Raw genomic sequence first — 21,291 nt, 5'->3', positions numbered from 1 at the left:
CTTTCAGGGCCAGGCTTAATCAATCAGGCAATTTAGTTTTCCACTCCCTATTGGAAAAATAGAAGCATCACAATAAACATTTTTAGGGGGTATTATTGGGAAGGCTAGGGGCAAGAGATTGGATAAAATCCTTTTAGACTTCTCAAAATTAGCAAATTGAAGGAACAACATCTAATGCAACAGAACATGCTTTACACCTCATTTTAAAATGTTATTTTCTGGTTAATAAACATAATATCTATAACACGTATCATAGTTTTAGTAACATATAAAAGCATTGTAATTTGGAAGACTTGGATTTTGGTAAACCTACTGGCTTTAAAATACATGTTGTTTTCAAAAATAAAGTATGCAACATTTACCAATATAGTGTCAGAGTGTACATTTTTTTGTTTGTGTTTTTTGCTTTTCATATATTAACTTAAGGGGTTCAGAAAAACACACACAAATGCATTCTGTAAAGTAGACATTTTGCTGGAAGGAAGATGCATATAGTTGAATGTAGTGAAAGAGCTGATATAAAACCTAAAGCACTAATGTTATACTTGTATAAACTTTAAACAAATACAAGGAAGCTTTAAAATAATGTAGCTTTAAGGGTCTGGGTCCTGAAACCAACAAAACCCAGAAACTTTCAAGTTTGCTCTGATTATTCATTCTTTCTCCTCTACCACTGAGAGCAAAATAATGCATACCCAAAATACTGTCAGCCATAACTTGGTTTTTCTGCACACTGGTCATTTTATTCAGACCCTGAGCTTTTTCAAACAAAGTTGTTTGTATTAATTTCCTTTTATTTCATTTATAAGGTCAGTGAATGGATCTTATTGCAGGGATCAGTGACCAACTGTCTCTTGTCTGCAACCCCTATGCTTCCCTAATCTGTCAATACATGCACAGATCTTAAAAAGAAACTTGTGTATTATTTACTAGCCTGGGGGCCAGATTCTGATGTTGTTTATGGTCTCTAGAATAAATATATATTTTTGGGTCTAAAGTATTTGCAGAGGCAGATCCTGCCACCCCTACTCATGGTGAGTAGCACTTAATTCCTTCAGTAATCTGACTGATTTCAGTGGTACTGCTCAACATGAATAAGGGTGGTAGAGTATAGCCTCAAATAGTATATATCCTGTTGACCAGGATGGCTCCTTTGAATCCAGCATGATATATTGTATACATCCATATTTAAGCACATGTTTAATAAACATTTGACCTAATGGTAATTAGTCCATAATATGAATCATTTTCTTCACATGTTATTGTTTGCATTTTACGATATTTTTGAGACATGCATCCCTAAAAAGGGGCCCTAAGGAGTAATATGAAAGGCCAGGGCCCAAAGCTTCAAAACTACACCCACACAGGAAGATCCTGAGAAGGAATCAAGATGCATAATTATTTTATGCTCACAGAATCCCATTGTATTGGACAGGATTCTCTATGGGTAAGCCATGTGGTGGATCCCACTGCAGGACTCGGGCTAAAAATTGGTCAATTACTGTGATTATTCACACAGAATATGTCCATGCAGTTTTGCACATGCAGCAGGGCACAAGTTTCTCCTAGAGTTAATGTATGCAAACAAGTCAACAACTTGCTGAAATCCCTTCACTGAAAAAACAAACACCACTACTGTAATTAAATACAGAAAATAACAATAGCTATCAGGGCTGTGCACAGGAATAAAAATGTGATGGCTTTTGTAGAGGCATATTCTGTGCCCCAGCCACACCCCTGGGTCCAAAGGTGCTCGCTCTCCCTGCTGAGGCCCTGGGGTCCAGAGGAACTTGCTCTCCACACCACAGTCCCAAGGCTGGAGGAGCTCTGTGTCCCCGCCAATTCCTGGGGAGGTCCATGCCCCTACTTGTCAGCACCACCCGTGCGCACACCTGATAGCTATATTATTACCTCAACCCATAAGGCCTGATTCCACAGTCCTCACATATATCTGAGGACTCATTACAGTCAATGGGAGCTGTATCTGTGGAAAGACTGAATAACTTGGTCAGCAGAGCTTTTAGCACATGCAAGCGGTGGTACGACAAGAGTCAAGGTTTATTCCATTGCTTACTTTCATGAAATGCCAGTCTTGTGTAGCTTTCAAGGACCAACCTGCAAGAACAGCTTTGATAAGAGTGGAAACTAGTTTTTTAAAGTCCTCTTCTCTCCTTCCATTATAAAGCTCACTTTAGTACCAATCAATTGCTTCTCACCTCCGTTCCCCACGAGGCTTCACCTGCTTCCAGGTCCTGCTATAAATATAAACCCGAAGCTCAGGTTCCCTGTAGAAGTCATAACTTACACCAGACAGAAAACTTCAAATATTTTCCCATATGAAATTCTTTAATTAGTACTTTATCACAGTGAAATTATAAACCAGATGGAATACTGGCAACTAAAAGCCACCATTCTGACTGCAAACCATCTCTCAGAGAGAGAGAGAGAGTACTGTTGTTGTAAAGAAAAACTCATTGTAAAATAATTGAAATCAATAAAGGTAGCACTATGCAGACTAGCTGGAATACTATTCCAGTGTTACTAAAGGAGGTGTGCAGCTCCCCCATGAAATTAGGGTGGCTTCTATGATGCCTATAAGCAATTAACCAACTAGTTATGACCAGGTTAGAAGGGCAGTTGGGAGGGGTGGATGTTTGTTTATTTTTAATGGTATATTTTGACTTCAAATATAGACTTACCTCTTATTTTATTCTCCCTCATATATTGTCTTCCTAAATGATAAGTTCTTGGGGACAGGCGCTGTCCCCAACATAGCTACCAAAACACAAATAGTAAAAGCTTTCCACAGCTTTATAGGTGGCTGTTGCTACCCACAACTAATCAAGATTGTTCTGAGGGCCCCTGCAGGGGCACTGAGAGTGAGATTTTAGCCATAGGAACCAGCAAACAGCCACCAGTAGCAAAGTGAGCCTCAGTTCCAACAAACAAGAGCTACCATTTTATTTCAGGATTCGCACTAGCTGCTGGATGAAGCACTCCACAAATTTTATACAGGCCAAAATATTTTAGCTTAATTTTGCAGCATCTAGAGCAGCAGTTCGCCACATATTTACCATTGTGGGCCGCATATGCAGCTCTCTGTGCGTTACGTGGGCACATTCACACAATATATATACTACCTGTATGGCCCTGAGGAAGTCACATGGGCCACAGCTCTGTGCTGATTGGGCTGCAAGCGGCCCGGGGGCTGAGAACCAGTGATCTAGATTAAGAGGAGGGATGGCTTTATGGAACATTATTGTATTAGTTACATAAGAAAGGAAATAACCTATCTAGTCCTTGTCTGACAGATTCTTTCATGTATATTTGAAAGGAAAAACTGTAATTTGAGAGAGAAAAAAAGCAGAAATGGAAAACTATATAAAAAATACCAATGAAATACTTCAGACTTTTAGCATGGCTGGATTATCCTGTTCTCTACCCCACAAATATACCCCAGTATATTTAGTCAAAGCTAGATATTCCTTTGGCGAAGAGACAGTTCTAAATTTCAAAGCTAAGTCAAATACCAAACAATTATTCACTTGGAGTCAAAGCGAAAGTGTAAGCACAATAGAGAGTAGATTTCACTGCAGACACTAATGATCTAATCAGCATGAGCTTAATTGCATTTGGTTTTGCAACCAGAGTGGTGCACTCAAAAAGGAAAGGGTTACGGTTCTCCCAGAGTTTCCAGCTATAACAGAACTGTGTGTATAACTATTCACACAGCTCAAAGCAAACTCCACTCAGGCAGTCGGTTGTCATAATATGATCATTTGGAATTGCAAGTCCAAACAAGGTGACTATTTTTGGAGGTATGTATGATTTATTGCACTGTGGAGGATCTGGACACCTTGTGTGTCAAAAGAAATGATGAGGCAATGAAGATTTGTGAAGCGATTTGTTTAAAAGCTTAGGAAATTTATGAATAAATAATCTGTGCTAACCTTTCAGTAGTCACTTTCCTCTCACAATATAAAATATATTATTTCAATACCATTAGTTCTGTTGTGAGGCTCTCTCTGAGCTCCTCATCTCCTATATAGGCCTGACACACAGCAGCTGCACTCTCAGGTAAGGTTTGAAGATTGCCTTTGCTAATTACTTTTATAAACCTGAGACTGTAAATAAAATGCAAATAGCTCTTTATATTCATTGTTAAGAAGGGAAGTAATTCCACTTTTCTTTTTAAAATATGGATGTTGAACTTTGCTAGCTTCTTGCAAGTGAGACTAATATCATCAACCTAGTACGCTATTACCACCATGTTTTGATATATAAATCTCAGAAGGGTTTTCACCTTTAAGTGTCAGTCATAAAAGCAGGAGGTCCAGTACCACTGACATACTGCAATGTATTACAATAACTTCTATCAATTTCAAGAGTTGTAAACAAAAATTGCATAGATTATAAGCCTGTGATCATCTTGTCTGACCTCCAGCATAACACAGGCCATAGGACCTTCCTAGATTAATTTCTGTTTGAAGGAAAACATATCTTTCAGAAAAACATCTAATCTTGATTTAAAGATTTCCAGTGATGAAGAATCTCCCTCAACATCTGGTAAATTGTACCAGTGATTATTTACCCTCATGGCTAAAAATGTTAGCCTTATTCAGAGTCTGAATTTCTCTAGTGTCAACTTCCAAACATTACATCTTGTTATACCTCTGTCTGCTAGACTGAAGAGCCTTTTATTATTTCTGTTCCCTATGTAGGTACTTATACACTGTGATCAAATCACCCCCTTAACTTTCTCTTTGATAAGTTAAATAGACTGAGCTCCTTGTGCCTTTCACTGTAGGGCATGTCTTCCAATCCTTTAATCATTCTTGTAGCTTTCTCCAAACCCTCTCCAATTTCTCAACATCCTTCTTGAACTGCAAACAACAGAACTGGATACAGATATATGTCCAAAGATCGTGTTCTATGGGTTCTCAAACTGGGGGTCATGACCTTTCAAGGGGTTGCAAGGTTATTACTTGGGGGGGGGGGTCGCAAGCTGTCAGCCTCCACCCCAAACCCTGCTTCGCCTCCAACATTTATAATAGTGCTAAATATAAAAAAGGTGTTTTTTCATTTATGGGGGGGGTCACACTTATCGGCTTGCTGTGTGAAAGGGGTCACCAATACAGAAGTTTGAGAACCACTGCCCTTTTGGCCACCCTGTCATGTTCAACTGATTATCCACCACAACCCTCACGTTTTTTTTCGGAGTCACTGCTACCCAGGAAAGAACCCCCAATCCTGTCAGTATGAACTACATTCTTTCTTGCTAGATGTCTGGTGTTACATTTGGCCATTTTAAAGTGCACAGTTTGATTGCGCCCAGTTTACCAAGTGATCCACTCTGCATTACTGAGCTGTCCTCTTCATTATTTACTCATTCTCAATTCTTTGGGTCATCTGCAAATATTTTCAGTAATGATTTTTTATTCCAGGTCACTGATAAAAATGTTAAATTGCATAGGACTAATAACAGATCCCTGCAGAACCCTGCTAGAAATACACATGCTCAATTATGAGTCCCCATTTATAATTATATTGTGAAACCTACCAGTTAGCCAGTTTTAATCCATTTAATACATGCCAGGGTGATTTTGTATCATCCTAGTTTCTTAATCAAAATGATGTATGGTACCAAGTCAAATGTCCTATAGAAGTTTAAGAATACTACATCAACACTATTACTTTTATCAATCAAACACAAAATCTAACTAAAAAAAGATATCCAGTTAGTTTGACAAAATCTATTTTCCATAAACTGTGTTGATGGGAATTACTTATATTACCCTCCTTTAATTCTTGATTAATTGAGTCTACTATCAGCCAATCTGTTTTTTGTGCCCAGGATCGACATCAGGCTGACAGGCCTATAATTACCCCAGTCATCCTGTTTAGTCTTTTTTGAATATTGGCACAACACTAGCTTTCTTCAAGTCTTCAGGAACTTCCCCAGTGTTTCAAGACCTCTTAAAAATCAATATTAATAGTCCAGAGAGCTATATGGAGTTCGGCTAATTGGAACTTCATATACATACTGGTCAGACAAATTCTCTGAAACATTATATCAATCCTAAGCACAATGTCCACTCCTCTGACTCTCAACTTTGGGCTTCTTCCATGAGGCATATCAAAATTACGTAAAAAATTGTTGTCACCACCCTACCATAAAATAAAAACGAACAAACAACTTATCCTGTAAGAGGTCTATAGACATCTAGACATCATTCTGTGTGTGCATGGTTTTTGTCTGTTTGGATGGGGCAGGGACAATATAAATGTTCAGATACCATGGTGATGGTTAGGATCTAGAACAAAATGGATATAGAACAAAATAGATTTTTCTGTGTTTTGTAGAAGCCGGAGTACACTGTTGCTGCTTAAATAATAATTAAAAATAAATAATAATAATAAAGAGAACAGCAAGAAGGAGGATAAAAATAACCAAGAAACAAAAGATGTGCTTAATGTTGCCTTTAAAAATATTTGATTGGCTGATACAGTGGCGTGTGTACCAAAAATGTCTCAAAATAGGCAGAAGCAATAAGGATCAAATAATCTGGTACCACTTCTAGCCTCAAATTAGAAGCAAAATACTAAAACACGCACTTTTAAAAAATGTTTGCTGTTGGTTCAACTCAATAAGAAAAATCAGGTTCCAAGATTAAAACAATGAAGACATGTAAAGAAAATACTGTATATGGAGGAAAGAAAGCAGCTAGTTTTGATGCCTGATTAGCACGTCTTTGATGTATACGTGAAGGTCTTTGGCATAGACTTAAAATGTGAGTTCATTAACAGTGGTCTCTGCTCCCCTCCTTACAACTGTACTGCAGCAATATATAAACTCCCTTCTTTTTTCTATTTCCATATGAAACACTAATTAATTTACACGGCTCTCTACAGCAATTTTTTATCAGACCAACAGGGATAAAGATACCCTACTGACCTTATTAGACAAATGAAGGAATGATCCCAAGAATCTCATTGCTATAAAGAATGCATGTATGCATATATATTAGTTTAGTACAATGTTAAGACTTTTTGGGACACAAGACACATCAGTGGTATGAAAGCATCCACTACATGTCACACCCACAGTCCATTCAGATTAGCTGGGTATCAAGAGGATTATTTACGGAAGCTGGCAAGTTTCTGCAAGCCAATGGACTTTTGGGAAGGCCAGTGATTGCTCTTAGTCCTAAATCCAGCAATTTTTTAGTATAAATTTATGGTCCATTTTAGTTAAGGACTGTAAACTTGCCAATATATAGATTGCAGTCAACACCTCAGCAGTACAATCATCTTATAATGAAGATTTTACCTCAATTAAAAATGAACCGCCTAAAATTAAGTGTTTCTGAGTATACAACCATTACCAATTCCCTGCTGAAAGTTTTGAACTAAAATGTTCCAAGTTCCCCCAACTATTCATTAAGAATAAGTGTTGTGTTTCAGAATCACAGACCAGCTGCAATTAATCCCAGTTCTAGGGCTCTACTTGAGCTCCGCTATGCCACTGAAGTCCCATTTAAGCCATTAATGCAGGGCTTACAGGATGCTGAAAGCCTTTTGCTATCCCTTTGCAGCTGGATGAATTTCACTCACAGGGAATATAAATTTAAGGTCCTGATCCTGCAGTTGGAAATGCTAAATTTTGATTCCTGCCTCCCAATGGCCCTATTCCAAATCCATGAGTCCAGGGGTCTGCTCTAGCTGATCTGATTGCAGTACTGAGAGGCCTTCTTCTGGGAATTCAATCTATGTTTTTGGACAAGTGTCAAGATATTAATATCAACCCCCTCAAAGTCGCATTTTTTCATTTGTGTATCATCCGTAACTTTAATTTGACAGATATTTTGATCATATTTCACACCTTAGTCTCTTTGCCATGACTATTAACAACATACCCTTGAAAAATGTCTACCAGATGAGTTAAGAATGACACAAAATGTTGAAAGGAAAAGTTCATTTGACCAAAGCAAGTTCAGCCAGTTCTCCTCTCTCTACCCTTCCCTGCAAAAAGTTGATGTTATCAAAAGATCCGCCTGACATGAAGATGGGTCATTAATTATAAATCCATATATGACTTTGTAATGACTCCTTTTCTATGTGTCTTACTGCATAGCAGGTCAAACGTTATTTTTTTAACCTACTCCAGACAGATTAGCTGGGAAGTTAAAGGAACTGCTAAGAGTTTCTGAACGGAACTTTCTGCTTCAAATCAACATTTCAAAATCATTCCCAGCTGTTAGATCTGAATTCTTAATTGTACATGAATGGTTGAGGAGAAAGTAATCAGCAGTTGCGCTACAATTTGTTATATAGAATGGATAATCATAGATAGCTGAGTTATGGTTTTCAACCATTTTATAGAGATATGGGCACCAAATTTATTCTTCCAATACTATTATCTAGGCAAAAATATTTAATTACAGATTCCTTCACACTTTCTATAGAAGAATTTTGAGTTCAGAATGATATGTTTCAATTTCTGAAGCTTTCACTCTTTCAGAATGTGAAAATCAGGGATATGTGGTGAAAATTCAAAACAGTTTAAAGCTTAAAACCAGTTATTGGCCCCGATACTGTGTTCTTCCCCCACCTGATATATTTGGAATCTCATCCAAATCTAACAATAATTAAGGGTTAGATTTAAAGTAACAAAAGCAGGAAAAATTCAGAGTTTAGTCTGTCACTCCTTTTCCACATCACCTCATTGTGCTCCACTCCTATATTGCAAAAGTCTCAGCTGAATGAATTAAGATATGTTCTACATGTGCTGCAAAGTGTTGGCTGACTGGAGAGAGTTAAGAAAGAATTCAAGCCTAACTCTTAGAATGTTCCTCCATTTGAGATCTTTTAATTAGAATATCTTCCAACTTACTTCCAAACATATCAGCTTGAATACATGTTGCAATGTTTCCAGATGTGCTGAAATACATTGGGTCTTAGATGTTTAGTACATCCTTGATGTACATGTGAAGGACAATGGCATGGACTTAAAAGTACATGAGTGTGTGAACAGTACAAAGCCTGGGTCTAACATAAGTGCATATCAGAGAGATAGAAAAAGTGGATATTTAACACAGTAAATTGTGTCAGTTCGTAACATGGAAGCCACTACGATATGGGTGAGATGTGGACTCTATTAAAAGACATGATGGAAAATAAGTTAAACACATACATAACTCATCCATTTGGCATTATTTTTAGAAACATTGGAAAGCATCAGACACAACCAAGATTAAATGTCTGTAAAATTTATTTTTAAATGAGACATTTTTTCACCAGGACATACAAGAACAAAGCAGCACTTAAAACCTCAACAAAGAGAAGCTTTATTGCTGCTGTCTAGAAAGTTTAGACCCAAGCCTTACTTTATTTTTTTCCTCATGACTGTGGTTGGAAACTACTGCAGTTTACTTGGCATGAACTGTATCTGTTCTGGCAAAATATTCAATGAGGGCTAAAGATGCCAAGGAAGTGCAGCATTGTGAAGCTCTCAGTCCAAAGCTCTAAACATTTTAGGGATACATTGAGAATATCATATGCTTCATGTGAGGTACTCCTCCATGACTGAATAATATACTACATATTTGAGGCCCAGTTGGCACAGATGGATCAGCCTTAAAAAAATATTATATACAGAATAATATTGACCAGTAACCACAAAATACCAAAGAAAACTAATGCCAAGATGTTACATTTTATGTGGAAGAACTTAAGTCTCAAAATGCTTTTTAAATTATTTCTCTCATTAAATTATTCTAATGGTCACTAAGATATTTTTTGGAAGCCATTAGAACAAGAAATATACATACACATGTATTATGTATTTATTCTATGACATTGATTCGGTTAAACTTTAGTGATATGTTTTAGCTGAAATGGCTACATATGGAAAGCAGATGAAGCAAGTTGAAATTATTTTGGTAAGTTAAAGTTCTAATTAAAAACATACATTCAGTAGAAAAGCAGTTAAATATATCTTCTGTTCTTCAGGGAACCTGTGGGATATTTCTCTGACCATGTATACATTTCTGAGCACTGAACTAAGACAGAAATCTGTAAGACTACTTAAATAACTATGGTATATAAACTCCTCCAAAGGCACTTTGTTTATAATAATTTATAGTTCTAACATTTTCTAGACTACACAATGCTTGTAGCTTAACATATTAGCCAAACTCTGGACTTCAGACATTTAAAACAAACACAGCACAATGATATTTTAGCATGGCAGTTACTAAAAATAAAAAAGGGCCACACAGTGAGTAGCATCTCTTCCACAACATCTTAACTGCTCAGACAATACTTTAACTGAAGATGCCTTAAAACAACTCTGTTAAAAGCAGAAGGAATATGAGACTAATGGGTAATGGATGTGAAGAGATGGGAAAAAGAAATTTACTCTTTCTAGTCAAAATTTGAACCACAGTTTTCTTTAATAATCCCTTGCAATGAGGATCCTTGGGATTCAGGAAGGAAGACTCTGGGCCCACACTATCCTGTTCCAGAGAGTATATCTTAAAGACAAACCTGTAGGACAAAGGAAATGACCAATGAGAGAGGAAGAGGTCCAAGGATGGCAATTTGTGGTTTGAAACAAAACCCAGGCTTCTAATGCTGTGTAGAGATTAGCACCAGAGTCTTGGAGGCAGGACAGAACACGGCTCCTTCTCTCTCAACCAGAAGGGATCCTGCGAAATGTAGTCCTAGGGGCTGCTCTGGATTTGCAGACCTTCCCAGGAGGGGATGCTGATAATAGAAGCAGAATATAAGCTTGGAGGGAGGGAACTCTACACAGGGCTGCCAAGTGCCCACCATCTCTTGTGAGAGTCACGCATTGCCAAATCTCAGCTAGATTCTCATGCACCTAACTGACCGCGGGAAGGTAGCAGTCCTCCTTTGTGGTCACTAGGGGCTGCTTATGCTCCAGAAAGATAGGCAGTAAGACAACTCCTCTGTTTCCCCTGCTGGATCGGATCACAGCTCCCTGGGAGGCCATGGCAGTGCTAGGCTGCAGCACTAGGTAAGGGGCCCGATAAAGATCCACGATACCCTGGCACAGGTCCCTACCTCCCCAACAAATACCCAGCCTCTGCTATCTGAACAGCCCCCTGCACTCCAGGAGTCCATGCACCCCAACACCCATTTACCTCCCAACCAGGAGTCCTCTGCACTCCAGAAGCCCTAACAGTTCCTGATCTCCCCCAGAACCCACCTACTCCCTAAAGGAGTTCTCTATCCCCCATCCCAGTACTACTCCCAATTTCCTACTCAGAGTCTCCTCCCCATGCACATCTGACCCAGCCAGAGCTGCCAAGTTTTGTGTAGCATCATGTCCTATTTCTCCCCCTCTGTGGGGGGCAGGGTATTCGGATCATAAGCTTATGTTTATGGCTATATGTAAATGACTCAAAATATGTAAATGAACCATTAAATAATTTGCATAGAATGTCACACATGGAGCTACACCAAAGGTCCAAGGCTTAGCATGGAGGGACCTGGAGGTGCTAGCAATGTCTTCCAGTGACTGGGAGAACTCCCCCTGCTTACATTCATCTGTAACTGCCAGATTCCCAAGAGGACTTTGGAAGCCCAGCAGTGATGCCTGGGAGAAAGATGCCCTGGAAATGGGTTGCTTTGAACTTTATTATAAGACTATCAGTTTGTTTGGACTTTGGCACCAGACCTCTGGGGACAATCAGGGTTCTTCAGAGAAAGTAATTCCTGAGGATCGGGGGGGAAAAGAGCTTCATTGTTTGTGTTTTAAATAAAGAGAACTCAGTACCTGTGCCCTTCAATGGATGTTAGAATCATAAAAGATTAGAGTTGGAAGAGACCTCAGGAGGTCATCTAGTCCAACTCCCTGCTCAAAGCAGGACCAACCGCAACTAAATCAATACCAGCCAAGGCTTTGTCAAGACGGGTCTTAAAAACCTCTAAGGATGGAGATTCCACCACCTCCCTAGGCAACCCATTCCAGTGCTTCACCACCCTCCCAGTGAAATAGTTTTTCCTAATATCCAACCTAGACCTCCTCCACTACAACTTGAGACCATTGCTCCTTGTTCTGTCATCTGCCACCACTGAGAACAGCCTAGCTCCATCCTCTTTGGAACCCCACTATAGGTAGTTGAAGGCTGTTACCAAATCCCCCCTCACTCTTCTTTTCTGCAGACTAAATAAGGCCAGTTCCCTCAGCCTCTCCTCATAAGTCATGTGCCTCAGCCCCCTAATCATTTTTGTTGCCCTCTGTTGGACTCTCTCCAATTTGTCCAAATCCTTTCTATAGTGGGGGGCCCAAAACTGGATGCAATACTCCAGATGTGGCCTCACCAGTGCTGAATAGAGGGGAATAATCACTTCCCTCGATCTGCTGGCCACGCTCCTACTAATGCAGCCCAATATGCTGTTAGCCTTCTTGGCAGCAAGGGCACACTGTTGATTGTATCCAACTTCTCATCCACTGTAACCCCAGGTCCTTTTCTGTAGAACTACCGCTTAGACAGTTGGTCCCCAGCCTGTAGCGGTGCATGGGATTCTTCCGTCCTAAGTGCAGGACTCTGCCTTTGTCCTTGTTGAATCTCATCAGATTTCTTTTGGCCCAATCCTCCAATTTGTCTAGGTCACTCTGGACCCTATCCCTACCCTTCAGTGCATCGACCTCTCTCCCCATCTTAGTGTAACCTGCGAACTTGCTTAGGGTGCAATCCATCCCATCATCCAGATCATTAATGAAGATGTTGAACAAAACTGGCCCCAGGACAGACCCCGGGACACTTCGCTGGATACCAGCTGCCAACTAGACATCGAGCCATTGATCACTACCCACTGAGTCCGACGATCTAGCCAGCTTTCTATCCACCTTATAGTCCATTCATCCAATCCATACATTTTTAACTTGCTGGCGAGAATACTGTGGGAGATTGTATCAAAAGCTTTGCTAAAGTCAAGGTATATCACGTCCACTGCTTTCCCCATATCGATAGAGCCAGTTATCTCATCATAGAAGGCAATCAGGTTTGTCAGGAATGACTTGCCTTTGGTGAATCCATATTGACTATTCCTGATCACTTTCCTCTCTTCCAAGTGCTTCAAAATGGATTCCTTGAGGACTTGCTCCATGATTTTTCTAGGGACTGAGGTGAGGCTGACCGGTCTGTAGTTCCCCGGATCCTCCTTCTTCCCTTTTTTAAAGATGGGCACTATATTTGTCTTTTATATCATACGGAACCTCCCCCAAATCGCCACGGGTTTTCAAAGATATTGGCCAATGGCTGCACTATCATATCAGCCAACTCCCTCAGCACCCTTGGATGCACTGCATCCAGCCCCATGGACTTGTGCATGTCCAGCTTTTCTAAATAGTCCTTAACCTATTCTTTCACAACTGAGAGCTGCTCACCTCCTCCCCATACTGTGCTGCCCTGTGCAGCAGTCTGGGAGCTAACCTTGTCTGTGAAAACCGAGGAAAAAAAAGCATTGAGTACTTCAGCTTTTTCCACATAATCTGTCACTAGGTTGCCTCCCCCATTCAGTAAGGGTCCCACACTTTCCCTGACCTCTTCTTGTTGCTAACATACCTGTAGAAACCTTTCTTGTTACCCTTGACATCCCTTGCTAGCTGCAACTCCAATTGTGCTTTGGCCTTCCTGATTACACCCGGCATGCTTGAGCAATATTTTTATATTCCTCTCTAGTCATCTGTCCAAGTTCCCACTTCTTGTAAGCTTCCTTTTTGTGTTTAAGAGCTCTGAAGATTTCTCTGTAAAGCCAAACTGGTCGCCTCCCATATTTGCTATTCTTTCTGCATATTGGGATGGTTTGTTCCTGCACCCTCAATAAGGCTTCTTTAAAATACAGCCAGCTCTCCTGGACTCCTTTCCCCCTCAAATTAGCCTCCCAGGGGATCATGCCCATCAGCTCCCTGAGGGAGTCAAAGTCTGCTTTTCTGAAGTCCGGGGTCCATATTCTGCTACTCTCCTTTCTTTCTTTTGTCAGGATCCTGAACTTGACCATCACATGATCACTGCTGCCCAGGTTGCCACCCACTTCTACTTCCCCTACCAATTCTTCCCTTTTTGTGAGCAGCAGGTCAAGAGGAGCACAGCCCCTAGTTGGTTCCTTCAGCACTTGCACCAGGAAGTGGTCCCCAACACTCTCCAAAAATGTCCTGGATTGTCTGTGCACTGCTGTATTGCTCTCCCAGAGAGATTTCAGGGAGATTGAAGTCCCCCATGAGAACCAGGGCCTGTGATCTGGAAACTTCTGTTAATTGGCCTGCTATATTTCTTTATGTAGTCCAGTCTCGTTGGTGGGTTTCAGAGATGACTTACTGTTAGTAAAATTAGTATTAAGGGCCTTCATGACTTAGCTTCTCGTTGCCTACTTGCTATTGGATTTTATCACATTATCCTTTCCCTTCCTCCCAGTAACCTCTGTTCTGCCGATACTGTTTGTTTGTCCACTGCTCCTACAAGCCACTCCCAACTTTCTTCTCTGCTTCCCCTTACCACGTAGAATGCCCCTGTAATGCTGACAGACCCCACCCCACCCACAGTCATAGTCAGTGGGCGGGGTCAAACCTGGAACCTCAAAGCATGAGCTAAAAGCCTACTGGCTGTTAGCTAAGGCTGTAGAGCAGACTCATTTTATATCTCTCTCTCTAAGTAGTCTCGGTGCCACTGGATGGGACAGAACACCACACCCAGCAGATGTGTGGGTTACACCCTCACCAAACTAGTCCACAAAGCCACACCTCACGTCCCCTTTCAAGTCCCTCAAGACAGACTTCTACTATGAGAACTATCAGTTGATAATGACTAGTCTGGTGGCTTTAAGAAAAATGGACATTGATAATCCTTGTTTACGTATTTATGATTTTTTTTAAAGACCTACTAATTTATTGTCCACCCAGCTGATCTAAACATGTTCTTATCATTGTTAGCCTCATCCTCCCCCAATCCACTTTGATCCCTTGCTACATCCATTGTTGAGTCTTGTCTTAAATTAAATTGTAAACTCTGTGGGGAGCAACAATGTTTCTCTCTGTTTTTGCACAGTTTCCATCACAACAGGGCACTTGAGCACTACTGGAATACAAATAATACATCAAAGTCCAGGACAATGAGAGAAAAGAGTGAAGTAAACCAGGTGGGATAAATTGTAATGGAGGCGCACTAAGGCAGAATTCCACTGGGACACTTACGGATCCATACTGCAGAAGACTCCTTGTATTTACTGCCAAAAGAAGTAGCCCATATTCCATCACAGCCTGCCTGCCAGAAGCCAGAGTAATATGCTCATGTAGCATGTATGAACATTGCGCCACTTCCAGTGAGGATAACCCTGTTGTTTAACAACAGCTAAAGTAGTTAGTCCTTTAGCATCAACAGTAGGTGAGATTTTGCTTTTGATGCTGAAGGTTCCAGGTTTGAAACCCACTGAGCACCTGATTGCATATATGTTTTTAGCAATGGCTCTTTATCCTGGCAAGTATGCAGAAGGGACTGTACCAGGTCCATGTCTCTAACCCATCTAACCACACATTCATTACAGCATGAAGCTTCAATAAGTGAACAACAGTGCTTAGCTAGCACTCGTGCCTATGCTTTGCATGAACACACTGTTGAAGGGAGATAGGAAAGAAGAACACATGTGCAGGACAACCCAGAATTTAGCCCTAACTGTATGACTGATTACTAGAATTTTTGAAGGATGGAGACATGCTGTTGAATTGGGCACATTTCTTAGACTAAAGACAGACATTTAGGTCAGATATTTTCTAAAGAAGCAAAACATGGTTAGTTGAAGTTTGGGAAACCTCCATTAAAAATGACCTTCCAAATGTACTAGATGCATAGGATTGGGCAAGATTAGACAAAAGGGCATTTAACAGTTAGAAGGATAAAAGAGGAAATAAAAACCTCCCCTACTGTATTATATCATTCTGAAAGAGGCAAGAAACTGAAGAGGTGGGTGGCAATCATCACTAACATGACAACAGCTAGGGAATGCCATGACTGAACTGCAGCGAGCAACAGAAGAATTGGGGAGATTCTCATGAGCACACAGTTCGCTTGCATGGACATTTGTTGCTTGATAAAAGTATGTTCCCTCACCATTAATTACTAGTCATGCTACAAAAACAAAAGAAAAGAAAAACAAACAACAAGAAACAGCTCTAACATATGCCTTTTATCAGTCATCTACTTAAGGTGAAATATAGGACTATGAAGACACTAGCCATGTATAGCAACAGCACTATCCTGTTATTTGTGACAAGGAATTCAGATCTTCTGTTGCACTATTTGACTCATGTTCACAGGATTCCTTTTGCTTTGAAGCACACAAAATACTGTTGTTCTGCTCAGTGCTCCACCTCCTTCCTGTTTGTTGTAGTCACTAATCCATTCTGGGCCTCACCACATACACACACTTATTAAAAGAAAACCATATTTAGAATGAGATCATGCTGAAGATATTTCATTGGGGATAAGACATGAAGTCTCTACTCCTCATCAGAAAGATGGTTTAGTGCAGTGTTTCTTGACCTTTTTCATACCAGGGACCAGCTTGCTAACTTCCTAAATGGTGATAGGGAGATCTCAGGGACCAGCGCCGGTTGTTGAGAAACACTGGCCTAATGGATAGACTGGGACTCAATTTATGGTTCAACTGCAGACTTCTTGTGTGACCCTTGGCAAGTCACTTAATCTATTTTGTGCCTCAGTTCCCCATCTGTAAAATGGGGATAATACAGGGGTGTTGTGAGGATAAAAATCCATTAAAGATTGTGAGGCACGTAGGTTCTCTGGCAATGAGGACTGGATAAGTACCGAGATAGGCAAAACACTCATTAAAGCTAATGGACATTTTACCTTACAAAGAACAAATTACAAAACCGAATAAGGACTTCAGAATTTGGACCCTCTGAGCATAACTTTAAGTTTAGAGAGTTTAGAAGGGCTTGCTGTTGGTCATGTCACTATATATATCTATATCTATATATATAAACACTGGAAAGGACTGCTGAACATGAGCTCTCAGTGCAACATTGTAACTACAAGGGCAAGTGTGACCCCTGGATACATAAGATAATGTTGGGGGAATTCTGCACTGAAAAATTAAAAATTCCATGAACAATCTTTGAAAATTCTGCAAAATTCTGGCCATTGTATATGTGAAAAAGAACACAATATAATCATGCCAGTTTCAGTTATCTTGGTTATTTATTTCAAAATATCTGTCAGCAACTATGTCCGTAACAATACAGACTCCAAAAAAGATTCAGGAAATGTTTTTTGACAAATAGATTACTTACTAGGCATATCAATACAGAACTTTGAGTACTAATTCATTTAAACTACAATACAGAAATGTATTTCTAGCAGCCCTCAGAAGCAGTGCAAAGGCTTGGGGGTGTCAGGGGAATGGAGGAGCTAATGGAGAAAGAAGTAATTGCTAGGAAGGAGCCTGGGAGTGAACCTGAAGGGATGCTGACTGTGGGTGGCAGAAGTATGGAACAGGCTGTTTTTTGTGGGGGAGTGATTATTAGGAGTTGGTGAGCCTCCCCCATGCAGACCCTGGCTGACCCCTAGCGACTCTCATTCAGTCAGGCACATCTGCCCCGTCCCATGTGTCCCTGCATCACCCCTTCCCATCCCCATGTGCCCCTGCACCCCTCTCCCCTCCTCCCCATGTGGCCCTGCACCCCCATTCCCATTCAGCCCCTGGCTCAATGCTGACACCCCACTAGCTCCTGTACCCCCACCCCAGTCTATTCCCCCCACTAGCCTTTCTGAATCGCAGTCTGAGAGACCCCCAGCAGCACCTTGTGATCCACTCTGTCCATCCCACCCCATACCCTGTACCTCCTCACCTGGTCCCAAGGGCAAGGTGCTGTGAGGAAGGCAGAGGATATAGAAGATAGGAGGAGGATGTTTCATTGGCTCTGTACACGGGGTTAGTGAGACCATTACTGAAATACTGTGACCAGTTCTGGTGCCCCCACCAGCAAAAAGGACGCTGAAAATTTGAAAGGGTTCAGAAAAAAGCTAAAGGAATTATTTGAGATCTGGAAAACCTGTCTTACAGTGAGAGACTTAAGAAGCTCAATTTATATAGTTTATCCCACAGAAGAATAAGAGGTGACTTAATCACATCAACAAGCACCTACATGGGGAAGAGATTCCTGATAATAGATGGCTCTTTAATCTACCAAAAAAAGGCATAATGAGAACCAATGCTGAAAGCTGAAACTAGACAAATTCAGACTAGCAATAAAGCGTAATTTTTTTAAAAAATAGTGAGGGTAATTAATCATTGGGACAGCTTACCTAGGTCTGTGATGAAGTCTCCACCAATTGAAGTCTTTAAATGAAGACCAAACGTGTTTCTAAAAGGTATGCTCAGACTCAACCAGAAATTATGGTATTGATGCAGATATTGCCGGATGAGATTTCTGCCCGGAGGAAGTCAGACTAGATTATTATAATGGTCTATTTGAGCCTTATAATCTATGAGTTTATATTTTGTAGGTGAGATTTGTACTTATGGAAGTAAGGGACTGAAGTGGTCACCCGGTAAAGATTCAGGAATTCGGTGCAGCAAAATCAGGCCACAAGGGGACAGCAATTCTCTCTCACCCATTTTGATCAGACAGAGATTTAAAGACTGATCAGGCAACTATTTATTTATCATTATTAAGTCTGATTGTCATGGCAAGAAGATGAAAAATATATATCTTTAAAAAGGAAATGAGGGAATAAAATATTTATGTTTGTCACTGGAAATGGAGAAAAATCAAATAATTATTTATTTTACAATAAAATTGTTTAGTGCCTCTTAAAAATGCTGAATTACTTATTTAAAAGCTTGATACTCCACTGGACACATCAGGACACTTTAGTATATTTTCATGGAGGAGACAGTGACAAAGACCAGAACTTTGTATTAAATTATTTTTTTTTGTCATGACCATGATTTTTGTGACAAAAAGCTAATATTTGGGGCCAGATTCCAACCTACCCCCCTTCACACTGTACACTACCTTACCAGGGAAATTGTCCAAGAGAGGTCAACAAGACTATTTGTGGAGAAAGGGAGAACTCAACATCGGCACTAAACTTTTACCTGTTCTACTTTGCAGATTCATGGCAATTAAATTATGTTATTCTTCACCCAGCTGGATTTATTGTGGGTTTCTACAGCAGATGGGAGGCTCTTGCTACCCCATGTTCTCTTGGTTTGCATCAAGTTCTGTGAAGTAAGATCACTTCAAGGCTTAATCTGAGCTGGAAGTGCCAAAGTGGAGCTAAACAACTATTTCTCTTTGTATCCTGCTCACTCTGTTTTTCTTTTCATTTGCACCATGAAAATAGGCCTCTATGTAAACAGAGCTGAAGGCAGTCTACAGCTTGGCTTTATTAGGAATTGGTCAGGAGCTAACAGGTCAGCAAGGATTTGTTTTGAAAACAGAGGTTTGAAGTTATCTGTGTTTTAACAGCTTTCTGCTGAGGAATAAAGTTATCTTTCTGTTGTTCATATGGCTTAATTACTTATAGAAAAAACCCTAGATCTCCCTCCATCCAAAAAAACCAACAACCCCCAACAACAAAAAAGGACTGTGAAATCTATGAATGGATAACTAAAGTAAATACCAGTCAATAAAGCACAAGAATCATTAACCAAAGCACATTTATGAAGATAAAACTTTAAGGAGGGAAAAGACATTTGTCCAGAGAACCAGCTTCTAATGTTCCAAGATCACTTGGTTTACAAAAGCAACAGACATACAGGGCAAAAATTGGCTCTCAGTTCCACGTGTCACCCTGTTGACTTCAGTGGGATTGAACAGGTGCAGCTAAGGGCAGAATTTGGCCCAGAGAGACAATATGAAATCATTTCTGCAGTGATGTGCAAAAGGAGTGATATAATAGTCTCCTACTAATCTTATTTCTGCAGCAGGTTATCCTGCATGAAAAGAGTGAGAGTGACTTCACACTGAGTTCACAGCAAAAGGCCAAAATTGGCTGGTAAACTCAGACAGTTTGAACAGTAAAGCACACAAACATTTGTGTCTATGATGCATATTCTGTTGAAATGGTCTGTGGATGTACCTTGTTGTCAGTTTAGTGAGTTCTCCCCCACAGTATTGCACTGCAACTGCTGTAACAGAGCATTTACTCTCCAAACAACCCAACCCTTATAATTCTGCAAACAACAGAACTATTTTAAGCCAGAAATATCTATGTCTAAAAGCAACCAATTAATAAAATACAAAATACTGATTTTTGTCTTCCCTAGCAGCCCAGGATTCTACATAAAAGACAGTCAAAAACACAAAGTCTGGAGTTGACTCATCTGTTCTATGAACTGAATAGTGAAATCTCCAAAATATAATGCAACAGACTGCCTGCTAAGAAGAGGCTAAAGGGATAAAAAAAAAACCCTATGAAATGCCTCTTTCTACTTTACCCAGTATTCATGAACCCCTGACTCTCTGCTTCATGTTTGAAACTCTGTTTAGGCCAAAGAGGATTGAGGACAGCACTGGCCCATAACCACAAAGGCATCCAATCTATTCGTGATTCCCAGTCATTTCACTGAAAATGTCCACTAGAGAAAGCCATGTCAGCATTCTATTGGAACTTTTATTGCAAGGCCAAATCCCAGCTCCTGCTCCATCCTCACTGGCTGCTCCAGTCCAAAGGGGATGTTAAGATGGCTTAAAGAGCTAGCTGGAATTCCCATGCATAAAGCTGACACATCAGACTCTCTCGGTGTTATTTGTTCCTGGTCCACACAGTGTAGAGGCGTTCTGAGGACAGTTGGAGACTCAAGTGTGTTGTGGCCCACGTAAGCTGGCAGAGCAGTCTTTAGCAGACCATTCCAGCCAGCACAAGTTAGAATGCTCCCTGAGGCTGCTCTAACTTGCAACTGGGACCAAACTGGTCCCTGACTGCCAGCAGTAGGAATGCTGCTCGATATAGTGGGAAAGAACTATTGTAGAGTTTAACCAGAAGGAAGTAGGAAACAGCATCAACCTTGATTTCCCCCGGATATCCAAACTGCATCACACGAATTACCAATGAAAGACCCAATAATAATATTTTTTTCTGACAGGGCTTTTGTTCAATCTCCAAAATGGAGTTTGAAATGGCAAAATAACAATATGTAATCAAAGGGAGTTATTTCAAACAGACAGAAGTTATTTATAGTTAAACATTTCCCAAACTACTCGGTCTGCAAAACACCTCACTGTATTATCTCAGT

The 21,291-nt window shown here is 40.3% G+C and overlaps 1 protein-coding gene across 17 annotated transcripts in view; it reads right to left on the bottom strand.

Annotated features, from left to right (window-relative positions):
- KIAA1217 (KIAA1217 ortholog) overlaps positions 1–21,291 on the bottom strand; it is a 531,293-nt gene that overhangs the window by 158,127 nt on the left and 351,875 nt on the right. The gene's annotated exons all lie outside the window — the stretch shown is intronic.

This window comes from Caretta caretta, chromosome 2 (genome assembly GCF_965140235.1).
Source record: "Caretta caretta isolate rCarCar2 chromosome 2, rCarCar1.hap1, whole genome shotgun sequence".
NCBI classification, from domain to species: domain Eukaryota; kingdom Metazoa; phylum Chordata; order Testudines; family Cheloniidae; genus Caretta; species Caretta caretta.
The sequence above is the reverse complement of the archived record's forward strand: the minus strand, read 5'-3'. Positions and strand labels throughout refer to the sequence as shown.